The sequence below is a fragment of the Python bivittatus genome, unplaced genomic scaffold (genome assembly GCF_059951505.1).
Source record: "Python bivittatus isolate LINGU-HERP-01145 unplaced genomic scaffold, Pbiv_v1 ctg000400_np1212, whole genome shotgun sequence".
Classification (NCBI taxonomy): domain Eukaryota; kingdom Metazoa; phylum Chordata; class Lepidosauria; order Squamata; family Pythonidae; genus Python; species Python bivittatus.
In genome coordinates, this window is record NW_028277073.1 from 2,997,120 (window position 1) to 3,015,649 (window position 18,530).

Below are 18,530 nucleotides of genomic sequence, written 5' to 3' on the forward strand. Positions count from 1 at the left end.
AACTGAACAGAAAAGCTGGATCATAGAGTGGGATAAAATTGATAAATACTTTGGAGTGGTTTTTGACACTAAAGTATCATGAAAAGCTCATCATGATTATGCCTCTCAGGCAGCATTACAATCTTCTGCTGCCAATAGGCACGACTTTTTCCTCCAAGTGTGGAGAGTTAAATCCTGCAACTCTTAAACATCTTAAAGTCAAACAGTTCAGATCTTATATGGAGCACCGGTGAGATTAACTGCCAAAAGCTACCTGACACCTCATATTATTACTGCTTAGTTTTATCTGAAAACCAAACAGATACTTCTTGTTCCACAAATCATAATTTAAAATATTACTTACTTTTTGGATTTGGATTAATCTTTGCTTATTTTGGATAACACCAACAATGCAAAAAGAACTTCCAAATCTGACTGCAATAAAAGAGGAACTGCTAGAGCACTTGGTTCAATCATCAGTTTTGATGATTTTTTGTTGTTGTTGTTGTTCTCAGTCTTGTAAGCTTTTTTTTTATTTTTTATCTGCGCTCAGTCATTGCTGACCCTGCAGTGACTGCTTGGATGAGTCCTTGCAGTTTTCAAGGCAATTGTTTTTTGGAAGTGGTTTGCCAGAGCCTCCTTCCTAGAGCAGAGCCCAGCTGGCGAGCGCAGGAGGCGGGATTTCCGTTGCTTCGCGCCCTTTTCGGGCGCGCACGGTTTTTCGCGCTTACCGGCAACTGCTCCCAGCTCCTTTTTGCAAGGCGCCTCCAGCACTTTTCCTCCCACCGGAGTGAGAGTCCCCATTTATCTACTCACGTGAGTTTTCGAACTGTTGGGTTGACAGGAACTGGGGAGGAAACAGGAGCTCACCCTGCTAAGGTGAGGCTGGACTCAAACCGCTGAAGCGTCGACCATTTCTGGCCAGCAACTTTTTACATCACCATATACTTTCAATTCAATGATCTACAAACAGTTCAAAGGGACTCCAGTAGGATCCTCTATCTCAGAGGAAAAGTAGTAATGCAATGACTTGAAGCTGTAGTCCTTCCGTTAATACAACACAAAATAGGCACATGCAATATAAATGATTCCCTTTTCATAAATCACAAAAGAACAATTTGAAAGCACATATAACCACACATTTGGTAGAATCAAGTTCACACAAGAAGAGAGTAACCACAAACTACCTTTCTTAGACATCCTCAGCAGCACAACAAACAAACAAACAATAGCACACAACAAACCTAAGTTCACAGGAAAGCAACACACACAACCAAAATCTTCAACTACAGCACTAACAACACCACATCACACAAAAAGAATTGCATAAAGATCCCATTCAGAGAAGCCACAATGCACTGAATCACACCAGCACTGTGCAAAATGGAAATAAACGGCCAACAAGACATTCTTCAACACACACCACTTTATCAAAACCTGCATGTTCACACTAGTAAATATAACACAAATATCCAATCTACTGAAAGGATAGCCCTCCCTTACATTAAAGGCATCTTAGAGTCTACCAACAGACTATTTTAATAATTTTAACACACAAGCTAACAAAGTCGATACTAAACATCCAAATCTAAAAATCCAGTGCCAAAATATAAGTCAGGAGTCACACACAAAATAATTTACATTCTGAACAGCACAGGACAAACAGGCAAAAGACTAGCAGAATGTTTTAGGAGCACCAGTTAGCAACCAAAAGATATAGAACTACATCACTGACCTCCCTCTATACAGACAATCTAGGACATAACTTAAACCGGGAAACAGTAGAAATTTTAGAACAAGCCACATCAAAAAAAAATAAAAAAATGCAAGATTGGCATTTTTAGAAAACTGGCATTCCAGCCAAGCCATGATCGAGAGAGATAGATTTAAATCCTATTTATGGTCTTATGAAAATATATAATTAAAAATTACTTTCACATGCAAATTACTTGCCACTCACTGAACTCTCCCACCCAAACAACAATATAACTGACATAACAAACAGATATATATATAACCATTGCCAACTAACACACTTAACTTTCCCACCTCTTCCATACAGACGTTACCTAGTTTAGTGCTGAAATATTTGCAACCCAGAAATTAGCTCAGAGAACTTGTAGACACAGTCTTGTATCTGTCTGACAACCATAAGTCTTACATCCTTATATCTTAACTGAGTCAATGTTCTTAAATCTAATAATTTATCATGAATATTTATTTAATCATCTATTTTGCATATTCTGTGATCACAGGAAACCTGAATTTGTATTTCTGACTACAGTAACTTCTCCCTGAATGTAGTAAATGAACATCGTCATGCTTACTGACATTTTTCAGATGAACCTTAATAAGAAAATCTTGATGAAGACTGTCAAATGTCTTAATAGATAGCAATAAAACTAGAGACCTACTTTCATAATATGTTAACACTTATATATGTTTTACACAGTTTCTGAAGTGTCTAAATACTTGAACTATTCAATAAGTACAAACTCATGGAGAGAAAAGTAGCAGCTACAAGTCTAAACTATCATAAACCTTACCAGGAAATGGTGACTGATATTTGTCCATATCATGGAATTTGCCCATGTATTTGTTCAAGTGTGGTATGCCTGTTTGCATCAAGAGCACTTTTCTTTCAGGAGTATGTAACCATTTGTTTAAAATTAATTGAAAAAGGAGGAAAATGCAAAACCTCTGAATAAATGAAATGCAAGAAAGAAATTTTTACAGTGTATAGCTGAATGGCTATAAACATTTATATACGGTAAATGAGTACTTGAAAAAAATAGATACAGGCTTTGTGTTCTTATAATGAGCATGATCTAGAGCAGTGATTCTCAACCTTTTGGAAGCTGCCGCCCCCCTAAGGAGCGGAAAATTTTTCAATGCCACCCTTTGTGAAAATCCTGTAATTTAGGGTATGGGAAGGGGGGGGGAGTTACTGAATTATAAAAGGCAAAAATTTTAAGTAATTTTTTTCAATAGACTTACACACCAAATTTGTTCGATTTAACTCGATACTTTTGCCCTGGAAGGTAATTGCATTCCTTTTATTAAAATTAAAATGACTAATGCAAAAAAAATGCTTAAATGCTCTTTTATGTAAATACGTTTATTTCAAAATGCTGTAAATATGTTTATTTATTTTTTTGATGCTCGTTTTTTTAATTTTTTTATTTTTTTTTATTTTTTTATTTTTTTTGCAAATGCTTTTTTAATGTTTAAAAATTCTTTATTCTTAATTAGATAATTAAAAAAACAGCAAAAAAATATGCTAAAAGAGTAATATCAATGAAACATGTTTGATTATGTCAGTGGGATGGTTGTGCTTGATGGTTCAGAGCCAGTTTCTGAACGTTCGGTTCAATATTGTTAGAGAGATGAAGGCGCAAGTCCCCTCTTTCCACGATTTGGAGTCGACTTCTCTTTTTTGTAATTAGATCAGTCACAGCACTGAATCCTTGCTCGACAAGGTAGGAGGAAGGGAAGGCAATTAAAAAATTTTTGATGATAGTCCACAGTCCTGGGTAGAGGCGATTGATGTTACTTTGAAGCCAAAATTCTGTGAGACTATCACCATTCTGGAAGCTGGCTTTCAAAGTTTCATTAGTTTCTCAAAATTAATAATTCACGACCACGATAAAGAACTAATAAGCACACTTACCTAGCCGACTGGCCAAATAAACAATGAAAGTAAATCGAAACTAAGGGGAAAAAACAGAAATGAAGCGAATGAAAAGCAACTCAAGAAACATGGGTCAAATCAAACATTCATACTGAAAGGACGCTCAACGCACGCACTGCGATTAATCACACGGGAAAATAGCTGACACATGCGCTGTGCTGGTTGGGATCGGAGAAGAATCGTAGTGTCGAGTTCTTCAAGGTCATCCTACCTAGAATTCAAATTCGTCTCATCATTCTTAGAAGTGCGTGAGGGCAGCTGTCGCGTAAGTTCGTTTTATTGCTGGTACAAATGGTGTAAACTGGATAATCGATTTAATAAATTTTTTGGGGAGTTTTAAAATTAAGTTCGAATGCCAAAACATGCTCATCGCCCCTCTACCGCCCAAAACATGTCCACCGCCCCCCTACCGCCCAAAACAAGTTCACCGCCCCTCAGCATCCTCCCACCGCCCCCGGGGGGCGGTACCGCCCCCACTGAGAACCAATGATCTAGAGAATCATCTGTTGCACACATACAAGGACTGTTCATTGTCTCCTACTGATGTAGGAAGCTGGTTTTAACACTGAAGGAAGAAGTGACGAAAAGGAATTAAAGAGTATCAGCTAAGGAAACGGATAAACATAAAGTTGCCTTAAAGTCTCCAACATGTACACATTTCTGCACTGTGATCTATTTGCCAAATTTGCAGGAGCACTGAACATTAGTTTTGAATGATGAAAGTCCAGATTTCAAAAATTAATGACAATCACTTCTTCAAACACAGAAAAGGTTAGCAGCCATCAGGCTACAAATGCTTCTCAGCAGCTCCTAAGCCTGGGAACCTGAACTGCCCCTTCACAACAACGTTATCAAATGTTCATTGATCTCTCATAAAAATACATCCAGAGTGTGGCGCATTTTCATGACCTGTGATTGGCAATGATATAGCCAGAAACTTAAAGTCAATACAAGACATGCCAGAAATTGACTCCAAAGATTGCAAAACAGTGTAAAGCAGGAAGGATGAGAGAACCATTCACCTCCTCTCCAGTTCTGTAATTGGACATTGTCTCCCAAAAGTTTCCCGTCAAGTTTAAATGGTATGATGCACCTCTTTGACCATCTTATAAAGCTGATCAAGGAGTATGACAGAGATGTTCTCAAAGCCACATGACTTCTGTTTATTTTCAACAGAACTAATTTTTCAGCTGTTGGGTTTCAAATCAAATCAAAATCAAATCCTTTATTACAGTCAATCACCAGATGTAGGTACAATTCAATTACAATGGGGGGATAAACATAGGTGAGCAGTTTAACAAAACAGAGGAGAAAAGAGAGACCAAGTAAGAACAGCAGGTAAGAACTGTACCAGACCATACAGTATTTAAAGTATGTGGTGAAGTTTGCAAGAAATCCTTAACTGTTGAGTAAGTACAAAGCCATGTTGCCGTATGCCTGTCTAGTAGAGTATTAGAATACTAATGCTAATATATTAAAACATTAGGATAATTAAAAATGTGGTGATAGAACACAGAAATGTATACTATAATAATAAAGTTCTACCTGGAATACTTTGAGCATAACTGGTGATGCTTAGTCAATACCTACTTAGTTTTTATTATAATTATAATTTAGGGTTATATAAGAGGAGGAGAGAAAGAGAAGGGAAAGAAAAATAAAATAGGATGTTATCAGATTGTGTCTTAATTTAATTGTTTCCTAGTCATAACTGCTGCAGTGATAAAGTTAACCAATGATCATTTGATTTGGCCAATGAGCATTTAGAAGCTTGCATAGAGTTCAGAATATTTAGCAATTTCTTGCAATGAGCCACAAAGAACAGGGGATTATGACTTTTTGTTTATTGGACCTCTGAAGTCATCCAAATATGCTAAATGCATAAGGCCTTAAGCTCATGATAAGAGAGAAACTGCTGTTGTTACTTTCAGAGAAAACTATACAGATGCACATAGAATATAATCCTGAAATAGCTTTTGCTGCTTTGTTGCATTTTATTCTATTATGTTCAGTTTTTAATACCCAGATCCTCAGAAACAGTTTCAAGCCACAGTCATCCTCCCTACTGCTGTGTTCAGAGTCCTGGGAACAAGGACCCAATAGTGACAAATAACCTTGTCATGCCCCTTCTCTTATAGGTCATTGACTAGAAAAAAGAAAATACAACACATTGGTATCACTTCACCATCATGCCTTTCTTCCATGTTGCATCTACTTGTTTGGTTCCACAAAAATGTCTTAGCAGTTCAACTGCCAAGCTGTCAAGGCACCATTCCCCCATTCAAGAAAAGCTCAGGAGCTAGGAAGCTGGGTGAAACAGGAGTTCCCTTCAAGATGGAAAGAGACCACCCACAAGCTCCATGGAATCATAGTGCTTCAAAATAGTACTGTAGTTTCAGCTATATCACAGCTGAGGTAGAAATATATCATCTCTCTGACACTACGGATATCACAGAATCAACAAGAGCTGGATTTTTTTTTCACACTGATGCAGAATGGACACTCCCAAGTTGGTGGAAATTCCTAACAGTCTTCTCTCAGTATGGTAGTGTCTGATTAAAACAGATAATTCTGATGTAAAATCAAGGTTATGGAGATTGGAAATAGTTGGGAAATAGTTAAACCTGGTACAAACTGGTAGGGGGTTGTCATGAGAAGCAAAGACATTAACTTGTTAAAGGAATCAAAGGAAATTTAACAAATAGATTATGGAAATAGATATGAAGACAATGTGGAACCTGCAAGAAAAACAGAATAGAAGACCTCAAGAATGGAAAAGGAGGTTGTCCTAAAATGTAGAGAGGAAAGAAATTAAACTCAGAGTTTGGGAAAGATAAGGTATAAAGAACTGTGGATGCAAAGGATTTCACTTGACCGGGAGACAGGTAGATACTCAGGGGGGAAAAGATGCAGAAGCCTAAAGGCAATAGCTAGAAGAAAGAGAAGAAAATTGTTTGCCTAAAGGCAGCTTAAGGAGATAAAGAGAATAAGAGACAAAGCTTTAAAGCAAGGAAAAGACAGAAGGACTACTTGTGAATAAGAGTTAAAAGGCAAAAAGCACAAGGTTTTTCTCCCATGCACTCTGCCCTGCCAGCATGCTTCACTTCAGCTTCAAGGGGACTGCTTGGGGATGCAAAAGAACTTGAATTGCTTGGCACACCTGCCATTATGGAAAGGAGGCTGGCATGTTTCATCAGCAAGATGTGCCCGGTGTGTGCTGGCTGGGGAGGATCGCCACCAAGATGAAGATGAGCAGACAGCATTCAGAGATGCCAGGGTGAAAGAAGAAGAACCAAGACAAAAGTCAAGAAGAAAGTGAGATGAGTTGCTACCTAAGAAAAGCAGCCATGGTAGGGGTGGGGGTGAGATTTGATTTGTTTCAAAATGTACTATGCTTTAAAATGTATGTCCCTTTGAGGAGGCGATTTAAGCTGTTGAGTGAGAGAAGGAGAGTTTGATTGATGCGTCTGACATCTCAGGACACTGAGATTCATGCCCACTGTGGTTTAAAGGTATAGAGGCTGTTCCTCTATACTGTGTAATACTGCCTGAGTATCTCTGCTCTTGTTGGTTTCCGAATACAAGTGGTACACTAAAACTGTTTTTGTCTGTTCATAACTAGAGTTTTATATTTTTTCTTATTGGATTCATGGGGGGGAATGTCCCTTAGAGCTGCCCCCCCTCTTTTGGAGAATTGGCAAGAGGTCTCCTCAAAGTGGGTTGGAAAGAAGTTGACGGGATCCTGCTGACTGGACCCTGAGGAATCAGCTGCTGGAAGTCAGGACCAGCTACTGTGTTAAAACAAGCTACACGTGATCTACACTACCAATAAAGGTGCATTATGCCAATTCAGTTTTTAGCTGCTCTTGGTATGAGTGCACTGTCTTTTGCCAATTACGTGAAAGAAATGTTAAAGGCAGATGAACCAGAGAAAAGGAAAGATTAAAGAGGAAACATCCATGCACAGAAGGCATTCAGAAGGCCTTTCCAATACAAATAGTCCAAAGCTCACAAGAAAGAAATGATTGCAAGTCACAATGAATGGTGAATTTGCTGCCTTTATATTTGTAATGTGTCATTATTGGAATTTTCCATTAATGCAATAAGCTCCAGGATACTTATAATAGAGTAGTTAGGTGCTGTAAACAAATAGCATTATAATATGCTATTATAATTTTTAATATTTAATTTGAAATGAGATTTCAAATTAAATATTAAAAATTGCAATAGCATATTCAGGATGGAAATTTAGCTTGGTCTGATAGCAGAAAAATATTAAGGCCAAAATAGCCTTGCCCCTGTTTGCCCATTATTGTCAGTTTCTCATCATTCTGAGGCAACAAACATATAACATGTAGTTTTACAGAGTTTTGGTTTTTTTAAAAAAAGACCACCACCACCATCCCTGTAGCCATTTGAGGGAAAAATACGAATATAGTTCTATCTACACTGAATCAGTCCCTCATCTGTCATGACCTTCAGCTCTCCCCCAAATTTTAAGTGCTGCCCTTGATCTCTCAAAGATTGCCCACTACGCTTAAACCAGAATTGAAGGAATTCTGCAGTAAGTCCTGAATACCTACAGAGATCAGCAATAAAAGGTGGCAAGCAATAGGCTAAAGAACAGGGACTTGCATCAGACTCATGTCTGTAAAGGCAGTCAGGTCAAATTCCATTTAAAGATATAGAGCCACAAGGAGAGAGATGGGCACTGAAGTTGCCAGCAGCGCATGGAGCAGGCTTGAAGATCGCACAGGCAAGCCTTTGCCACTAGGGAGAGATGTATCTTGGGTTTTTTTGTTTTTAACTGCAATTTCTAAACTGGTATCTTCTCATGCATATTAAGGTTTGCATATTTGCATCTTATACTGCTCCTTTTTGTCTCTTTTTAGTGTACCGTTTTCTCTCTTCTGGCAAGGTATAATATGAATGGATGATGTACTAGAAAAAAAATGATTACCAATGGCAAGACTGAGAGAAGTAGAAAAAGGGGAAGAGATGGGTAATGTCGAAGGCCCGACCAAAGGGTTTTCAGGAATGTCCTTGGAACAGCTATAAGTTATTACTAGATCCAAGAGAAGATAGCAAGCTTTCGTCCTAAGAGTCACCAAGAAATGAACCCCAATTCCAGCACATCCAATTAATTCAGTGGCCATCTCAGGCATTCCTTCCCACCTATAGCTTTGTGAAGAAATCATGCTCTAGGAGCTGTATATTTTAACGGAACGTTAGAAAGGAAATTAAACATTGAGAATTAAACAGGTGTAATAAATCTTTCTAGTCAGAACGGCAACAATTCTAACCAAGATGGGCCTTACTAAAATAGATACTTCAGTCCTAAATAGACTTCCCTGGAAGAAATTTACATTGACTTCCATTCAACAGGCATAAGACTGCAGCAACAGCAATAAAAATAGCATTAAAACATTTTTTTCCGCTTTTTCAAAATGTCATTATCATTTTAATAGCACTAATCTCAAGACAATGATATGCACCTTTAATTAATACCCTTATCGGATGGCTGGAAATGGCACTTAAGAAAATGTTGACATTGTTAGAGAAACAACATCTGCTTTGCCAGGTTGAAGGCAGATGGCAAGCAGCTCACTGACTCCTTCTTTTACCCAATTTTTCTGCCCTTGTTCAATGCTCAGTATGTGTAGAAAATACTTAAGCAGGAAAAGCACTGGCACGCTGTAAGAACACACAGTGTATGTGTTAATAGATTCAAGATGGACCAAACTGGTAAACACTTCAATTACTTTGATGAATAATATTTACGATTCTTTAAGGGGATCAAGATTTAGAGAAGGAAACCAAATATATATGAGACATCTGTGGAATGAAAGCAAATAAAATCTACAGAAAACTGAGGTGCTTTCAGCTGCAATCCATAGTAGTACAGAGTGGGGTTTGAACTCCGTAATAGAAAGCAATATATTGGAGAAATAATTTTGTTGGTTCATTTTTTTGCAATTTTATAAGCGTAACTGTAGTTTGGGGAGGCATAAATCAATGCATATATGAACTAAGTAGGCTAAACAATTCAAAGTTCAATAAAGGCTAGGAGCAAAGGAAGGAAAAAATTGGAAAAAAATCATTGGAGGTGGGATAGAAATGACACATTTGTGGATCTTCAAGATTTTGTTGTAAATAGTGAAATAACTACTTCTACTTAATGGATCAGTGACAGTTTATAATAAGAAATGAGTAAACGTTTGTTTTTTAATTGTTTCTAAAAAAAAAAAAAAGCCCCACTAAATTCCAGAGAAATACTGAATGAAACAAAACAATAACAGACTGGCATGGCCCATGGAATTTCAAGAACTTCCAAACAGACCATGAATGGTGATCTGCAATAACTATTTCAAACACAATGCTCCATCCGAGTTCTATTTCATCAATAGCACCAAAAGAATTACACTATCATGTAGACACATAAACCATCTCTGTAACTGTGTTTATCATGCCTCTATCCTGCTATTTTATATAACACCATAAACGTATTATTTGCATGTTTACTCTCGTAGCACCAAGTTTACAGAACAAGAGATTTAAGCAATACTTGGTACCCCACTCCCAAAGACTCTTGGAATAAAATTAAAGAAAGTGGCAAGTATTTTTAAAAATCCAGTAACTACCAAAGAAACTCACTGATTTTCATCTTCGTAAAATGGCTGAAGTAACGCAGACTAAGAACATTGGTTACATAATAAACGATTCAATATATAAATTGTACAGCTCATATAAGATAGAAATTATTGTCGGAAAAACAATAAGCATCTAGACATGGTTAGAATTTGTCAAAATGCTCAAACTATAATGGAATCATAATCATAATCCTAAAATAAGGATATTTTGCTTGGTCCATTCTCCAGATATGTTCATATGTAATCCTTTCTGCCAAATCTTATCATCCATTGATGTTTAATTTACTGGACAGTTCATTGTATACAACTGCTTCAGAAGATCATCAGGTTCCAAATATGAAGAAGGACTGTTTTAGGAGCTACCAGTCTAATATAGAGAAATATTAGGGGCATACTAAAAAACAAATGAATGAGAGATTCAGAAGATCAGATTTCTCAAAACCACTTGTAAGTTAATAACAAATTAATATATAGTATATTAATTTGTATAATTTGGATAGTATAGCCGTTAAATTGTTAGAACTAAAATGGCTTAATTGCATATGTTGTACTTTGTGAGCTGCCCAGAGCTCCCCATTGGGGGGAGATGGGGGGAGAATAAATCCAATGTATAAATAAATTAAATAAATAAATCCAGAAACTCAGCTTGAATGTATAATTCAGGTAAGGGAAAATGCCACTAAGAGATCATTAGCAACAAGACGCTTTCTGTGCAATTGGAGGAAAATACAACTTTCTTCAGAAGGTTAGGGCTAAACAAGAACACAAACTGAATAAAAGAAATGAAACCAACTCAACAAGAAAAATAGAAAAAATATACGAAGCCAACTAAAGAGATAATCAGACATTGGAGGAATGGAAGAATGGTTGGCCTTTTAAGGTTGGCTGGGTCAAGAAACAGGTGTGGCAGAGATTCCAGAAACACCCTTTCTTGGAGTAAGGTAGAAGAACAGAACCTTGAAAGCCAGCCCAATCTCTCCCAATTGATGCTAAACAGAATCAAGGCAGGTTTATTCTGAGTTTGTTTCTCACACTTTCCTCTTTCTCATGACTGTGTAATCTTTTCTGAAAATACCCCCTTAATGATTGACCCATTCTTTCTCTATTCTCAAGATTAGCTCTAGAAACAAAGGACACCAATTGGCTTTCACTAAACTGATCTGTGGACTGCTAGGAGGTCAAACCAGTCAATCTTAAAGGAAATCAACCCTGATTGCTCATTGGAAGGATTGATAATGAAGCTCAAGCTCAGATACTTTGGTCACCTAATGCGAAGAGAGGACTCTTTGGAAAAGACCCTGATGCTGGGAAAGATTGAAGGCAAAAGGAGAAGAGGACGGCAGAGGATGAGATGGTTAGACAGCATCACTGAAACAATGACCATGAAACTGAGCAAACTCAGGGAGGCAGTGAAGGACAGGAAGGCCTGGCGCAATATGGTTCATGGGGTCACGAAGAGTCGGACACAACTTAACGACTGAACAACAACAAACTGATCTGGCCAGGCTTTTCAGATTTTTCTTTGGACAGTGAGGGAGATTTTAACTCATTAGTCTGAACTAATCTCTGGGAAAGAAGGCTAGTGAAGATGGAAATAAAGACTTAACACAACATGAAATATTCATATTTTATTAATCATGGGAGACAGTTTTTTAAAGAATATATCTCTTTGCTTTTGCCTTAATTAAACCAAACACAACAAAACGATTATTATCTATGTAGAACATTTTATGAGTTAACCTCAAAAAAAAAAAAAAAGGAGAATGCCAATATGCATTTTTTCATCACAGGTTTTCATGCATTATTCCATTCTGTAATTCCATCATGTGAATAAACTGCAAGTTGGAAAGTTGCATTTACAGTATTTCCCTTAACATACGTAGTTTGTATACAAGTTTTCTTAATGTATTTTTAGCAACCCATTATACAGTTTATGCTTTTAAAAATATAACGCTAGCATAACACGCAATATGCGATTTTTCCAGGTGCAAACAATTCTTTGTTTTCAGTAATTTCCAAATGCATAAATTTTTCAGGATGTATCTTTCCAAATATATCCCTCCATGGACATATTTTTGTGCAGAGGATGATCAATACTAGTGATTTCAGTTTATTGTTGCCCATTTTCTGCTCCAATTGAGTCAGCTCAAGCCAATATATGTCTGCTTGGGTGTGGTTTAAAAAAAAAAGTCAAGATGTTAGCTGTGATGGTGTGATTGAAGCTCTGCCTGATTTTTACGTGTGTCAAATGCACTATTTAGCTGCCATCTTGATTTTTTTTACCCTACCCTGCAAATACCCTGGTAAGTATTAAAAGGTATGGTAGATATCCAGAGAAGATAGGAATTTCTATAACTAAGTAAATCGGTTGTCCTGTTCACAACTTGATCCACAAGGAGAATCATAAATAATCCCAGATAACTTTCCAGTTTGCAAAAGCCGAACAGGGAGTGGATAGCAGATATATTGGTATTAAAATGGCATTAACAAAGTATAAAGTTACACTTGGATTATAGTAAAAATATTACTATACATGAATATGTCTCATATTTGTGCTTCTATAAAGCAACAGCGGATGTAAGGATAAAAACAGATGGTTGTAACAATCTGCCGTATTGTAACACAGTCTTGATCTAAGCTGGGATGAAAATTGAAACTTCCACAAATACCTGTATTTTAAAACTATATTCCCGTGGATGTCTGAAATCTGTGGTGGATGTGAAAGTCGTAGGTCAAAGATACCAATTGCCTGCTTGGACACTGGTGGTGGCCAAGTGGTGATTTTAATTAGGAATCAATTAAATATCCATTACTCTTTCTCCAATATGATATTCTTCCAAACTGATTTATAAACTGTTTGCAAATGTTGACATTCCTATGTTTAAAAAAGGTTAAATTCCATCACTACTGCTACAGCTTGCATGGGAAGCTTCAGATCCCACCAGCCTGCTATTATAAGTACAGAGATGGAAAGATTTGACACTAGCCACTATGGAGGAATGGCTGGTGAAATTGACAGATCTTGCTGAGATGGATAAATTCAGTTCTTTGATTAAAGACACTGTCTACATTTATTGGTGACTGGAAACCTCTTATGGACTTTTTGCATAAAAATGAAAAAAAATGAATTTGTGATTCATGGTTTTCATGATTAGACAGGACAGATTATAGAAAGAAGAGGATTATGATGTAATTTTAGAGCAAGAGGTTAAAATATAATTCTACTTATAACTGTTGTGAAGAATATCAAAAGCCACTTCTTTGTATCTTTTTTCTTTCTTTTCTATTTTTTTTCCACATCTTTTCTTTCCTTGCACTTTTTGCTTTCTCTTTGCTTTTGCTTTTGCTTTTGCTTTTTTATTCCTTACTTTATATTAATTTGTATTAGTTTTTATCTTCTTTTTTTAAAGTTTCAATAAAAATTGTGTGTGTGTGTGTGTGTGTGTAAGAGATTATACCAGCTTGCTGAAAAGTTTCACTGAGTAGCAACCCTAGCTTAACAGCAACTCACAGTAACTGAACCCAGATTTTGAAAAGTGAAGCACTTTAACTTCCCAATTGTGAAGCCTTTGCAAAGTGTGTTAAATTCTTTTTGAAAAAATGAGCTGCACAAAATTTGCACCAATCTCTAGAGTGACTCTTCCCAGAAGCTATTTAAGGAGAGCAATGGGTACAGGATCAAGTAGATGATCTTATTCAAGTGTTCTTGTGTTTCATTTCATTTCGTTTTGTTTCGTTTCGTTGTTGTTTTCCCTCCTGTAAAATAGCTACTTTTGCCCCGGGCACTCAAACAAAACCACAGGCCGAAACCTGTGCTAAAACAGCTAAAGCTAAAAGCTAAAGATTAAAGGGCTAGAACTCATCAGGATGGGAGATATGCAGGACAAAACTCAGGAGCAGGGGACACACGCTGAAATCAAAGGAGCCACCAGGGACAGTCGCTACAGAAGGTGAACAGGGTCATAAACAGGCTATCAGAAGCAGCCTATAATGAACCGTTCCCCATTAGATTTAAACAAAGCCAGCAGTAACCTTAAAGAACATATTTGGGACACTGATTTTCAAACTGATCCAACTCTCACCTTGCAGCACATGAGGTCTTTTCAAATGGATATGTGCTAGCCTCCGGCTGTTTATCTGTCGCAGCCCTGAGATTCCACCGGGCCTTCACTTTGGCCAGGTTGGATGCACTGCCTCTGCCTTCCTGTTGGGATTATTCCCCATCATCAACATATATGTCCTTGTGGGGACAGGTCCATGGAGTCTTTGAGCCACGTGTTTCCTCATTGTTCTCTCCATGGTGGTTTGTAACCAGTTATATCCTCCACAACAACCATTTTGTGAATGAGCAGCCCTCCCATCAGCCATTACATGAGAATATTCTCAGCCCAATACCCAAGGAAGTTGAGATCTTGTGTCTTAAAAATGCCGATATGTTAATACAACAACTTATGTCTCAGAGTTTTAGTCTTATAAACGACAACCACCACCAAAGTTAATCTAAGGAGAGAAGCATTATTTGACTTAATCTGCCAGGGCCATCACAAAGAGATGACACACAAATCAGAAATTTCCCATAGAATGACGACAACGTTTCCAAATTTATTTGGATGCTTGAATGGTCTTTCCAAGTTGGTCCAGCTCTTTAAATTTTGCCCCCTATCAGGAGTCTAGAAAGAATATATTTCACAATCCTGCATCAATACATTAATGCAAGCTGAGAAGAGAGGTTTGATAACAGGTACCATATATACCAGTGTTGTCTAAACTTGGCCACTTTAAGATGAGTGGACTTCAACTCCCAGAATTCCCCAGCCAACATGGTTGGCTCGGGAATTCTGGGAGTTGAAGTCCACTCATCTTAAAGTGGCCAAGTTTGGACAACACTGATATATACTCACAGATAAGCTGAGAATTTTAGGTTCCAAAATACACTCCAAAAATTGGGTTTGGCTTATCTGCGAACCAGAGCTCAGATTTTTTAAAGTCTGTCATGGCCTTAATATCACATGGTTTTATAAATGATGACATAACAATTGCAGTTTCCCACCTGCAGTTAAAAATTCAAGGGCTGGCTTATCCATGGGTGACACATTTTTCATGGTGTTTTGGCTGAAATTTCAAGGGTCCGCTTATATCTGCAGATGAGCTTATCCACAACTATATATGGTATCTTGCATGTGTTTATCAATAATGGAACTGAGGCCACATTCCTATACAAATTTTACCGCAGAGTAAACTTTGTGTGCTATAGATAGATAGATAGATAGATAGATAGATAGATAGATAGATAGATAGATAGATAGATAGATAGATGCATAGGACTGCTGTGGCTAGCATTTTCTAATATTGATTATTGTAATATTAATATCATATCTACATAAAAATCCAAATGGCCTCTAGATGGCACTGAAGATACATCCAACTCTAGCACTTTGGTGCCATCTAGTGATCATTCGAATTGCGCAGCCCAGATATGGCTTACCTAGGCTGTACAGTGGGAGTTAGCCTGGCTGTTTGTATAAATTTATTTATTTATTTATTTATTTATTTATTTATTTATTTATTTATTTAAAACGTTTATATAGCCGCCCATCTTAAAATAACTCTGACTGGCTTGCAACCAACGCAACAGTGTAAAACCTGGCATTGCAGTCACATTTCTCTAATGCACCCTCATTATCATCCCACCCTGGCCTCGCCCTATCCCAATGCCTGGGGGAAGAGCCAGTTTTAAGTGCTCTCCGGAAGGATAAAATGGTAGGGGCCTGTCAGATCTCAGGGGTGAGGGTGCTCCATAGGACAGGAGCTGCAATGGAAAAGGCACACTTCTGAGATCATACAAGATGGCACTATTTGAGGGACGGGATCTGGAGTGTACCTACCCTCTCTGCTGTGGTGGGATGGGCAGATATCCTCAGGAAGAGGTGATCCTGCAGATAACCTGGTCCCATGCTATGTAGGGCTTTAAAGATAATAACAAGAACCTTAAATTGCACCCAGAATAATAAATAATATAGAAAGAAGGCAAGGTGCCTCTGTGTGCATATAAGCTCTTGATTAGCTGGATGGAACTCAAGGGCAGAACCAGGCTGAGATATCCTGATCCTCACCTACATTTTGGACAAAGAACAATTTCAGTCCTAAATAATGAAGCTATGGCAAAGGAAACACAGAGAGTTTTTGTAAGTGCTTATAAATTATACTGTCAAGAATTTTTGCTTTAAGGGAATATATATTCTGATCAATAGAGAAAAGATTACAGCTCAAATGAACAGGGCCTGGAGGCTGAAAGGATGATCTGAAATGGAGTAAACCTTTCTCAGTTTAAGCAGCATGGCATCCTTTAAGAAACATGGACATAAGGGGGAAAAACACACACACACACACTGTGCACAAGAATATATATGAATCCTATTTTCAAACTGCCCCCGCTTCAAATCCACTTAGTCCAAGCATGCATGGGAATCTAGGACCAAATTGTCTTTCTTCTTTCCACATCTCTTGGTGCACTCCTGTCATTTAAAATAAAAACACATATAGACATACTAATAAGTGCTGCTGTTACTACTACTACTACTACAATGATGATGATGATGATGATGACGACGATGATGTCCAAACCCAGTGGAAGAAATACCATTAAGGCAATTACCGCCTGGGCAACTGCAGTCATTAGATCAGTGTTGTCCAAACTTGGCCACTTAAAGATGAGTGGACTTCAACTCCCAGAATTCCCCAGCCAGCATGGCTGGCTGGGGAATTCTGGGAGTTGAAGTCCACTCATCTTTAAGTGGCCAAGTTTGGACAACACTGCATTAGATACACCGCTGGAATAGTGGACTAGACTCTAGCTGAACTAGAAGCCCTGGACAGGAAGACCAGAAAAATAATGACAACGAATCATGCCATTTATCCAAGCAGCGATGTTGACAGACTCCACTTGCCAAGGAGCATAGGTGGGTGTGGCATGTTGCAAGTACACCAGACAATTGAAGAAGGAAAAAAGGCATTGGAAGAATAACTGAAGGACAGTGAAGAAGATCCACTGAAGGCTTACTGAATACTGAAGAGACCAAACTGGCCTACAAGAAAGACCAAACGAAGAATAGAAAGGAGACATGGCAAGGCAAAGTATTACATGGGCAGTACACACACACACACACACTAGCAGGCAAAGCAAATAACAACAACACTTGGCAATGGCTGAGAGCAGGAAAGTTGAAGAAAGAGACGGGGGCTAATTCTGACTGCACAAGTCCAAGCCTTAAGAACAAATGCATTCAAAGCCAGAATTGAGAAGATGCCACCTCTGCAAAGAAGTTGAAGAAACAGTGGGCCACCGAGTTAGCTGCTGCAAGAAGATTGCACAGACTGACTACAAACAACAGCATGACAAAGTAGCAGCAATGGTGCATTGGAATGTCTGCAAGAAATACCATTTGCCTGAAAACAAGAACTGGTGGGACCACAAAACAGACAAGGTAATGGAAAATGAAGAAGCTAAAGTTCTCTGGGACTTTAGAATTCAAACAGACAAGCACCTGCCACACAACACCCCAGACTTAACAATTGATAAGAAAGACAAAAAGTCTGGATAGTGGACATTGCAATACCTGGAGAGAACAGAACAGAAGAGAAAGAACTGGAGAGAATCACAAGATAGAAAGACCTGCAAATAGAAATAGAACAACTGTGGCAAAAGAAAGCAAAGATAGTACCAATAGTAATAGGCACCTTGGGTGCAATCCCAAAACATCTGGAGTACCACTTGAAGACCATCAGCATTGACAAAATCACCATCAGTCAATTGCAAAAGGAAGCTTACATCCTGGAATGATACCTTTAACACCATCAAACAACAACATCTGCCTATCCCAGGTCCTTGGGAAAGACTCAATAGGTATATAAAAATGCCAGATCCCATCTAACCATCTGGCTGACTATACAACCAATAATAATATATTAAAACCATATGCCATTTGACTCTCAATGACTCTGGGCAGAATACTAGTATAAATACAAATTTGACTTTAAACACACACACACACACACACACATTTTGTCAGGTGTATGATAGCCCTTTGTAGAAAACAGTGATTTATGGCTGTAGTTTAATCTTGTGCTTATGTGAGATATCATGGATGGGAGATATTGTTCAGCTCAATCTTCCATCATGCTGGTGAGCTTGGCCAGTAGTAAGAGATAAT

At 37.9% G+C, this 18,530-nt stretch overlaps 1 protein-coding gene across 4 annotated transcripts in view; it reads right to left on the reverse strand.

The window, feature by feature from the left end:
- The window catches only part of CTNNA3 (catenin alpha 3), a 703,663-nt gene that overhangs the window by 251,527 nt on the left and 433,606 nt on the right, over nucleotides 1–18,530 (reverse strand). The gene's annotated exons all lie outside the window — the stretch shown is intronic.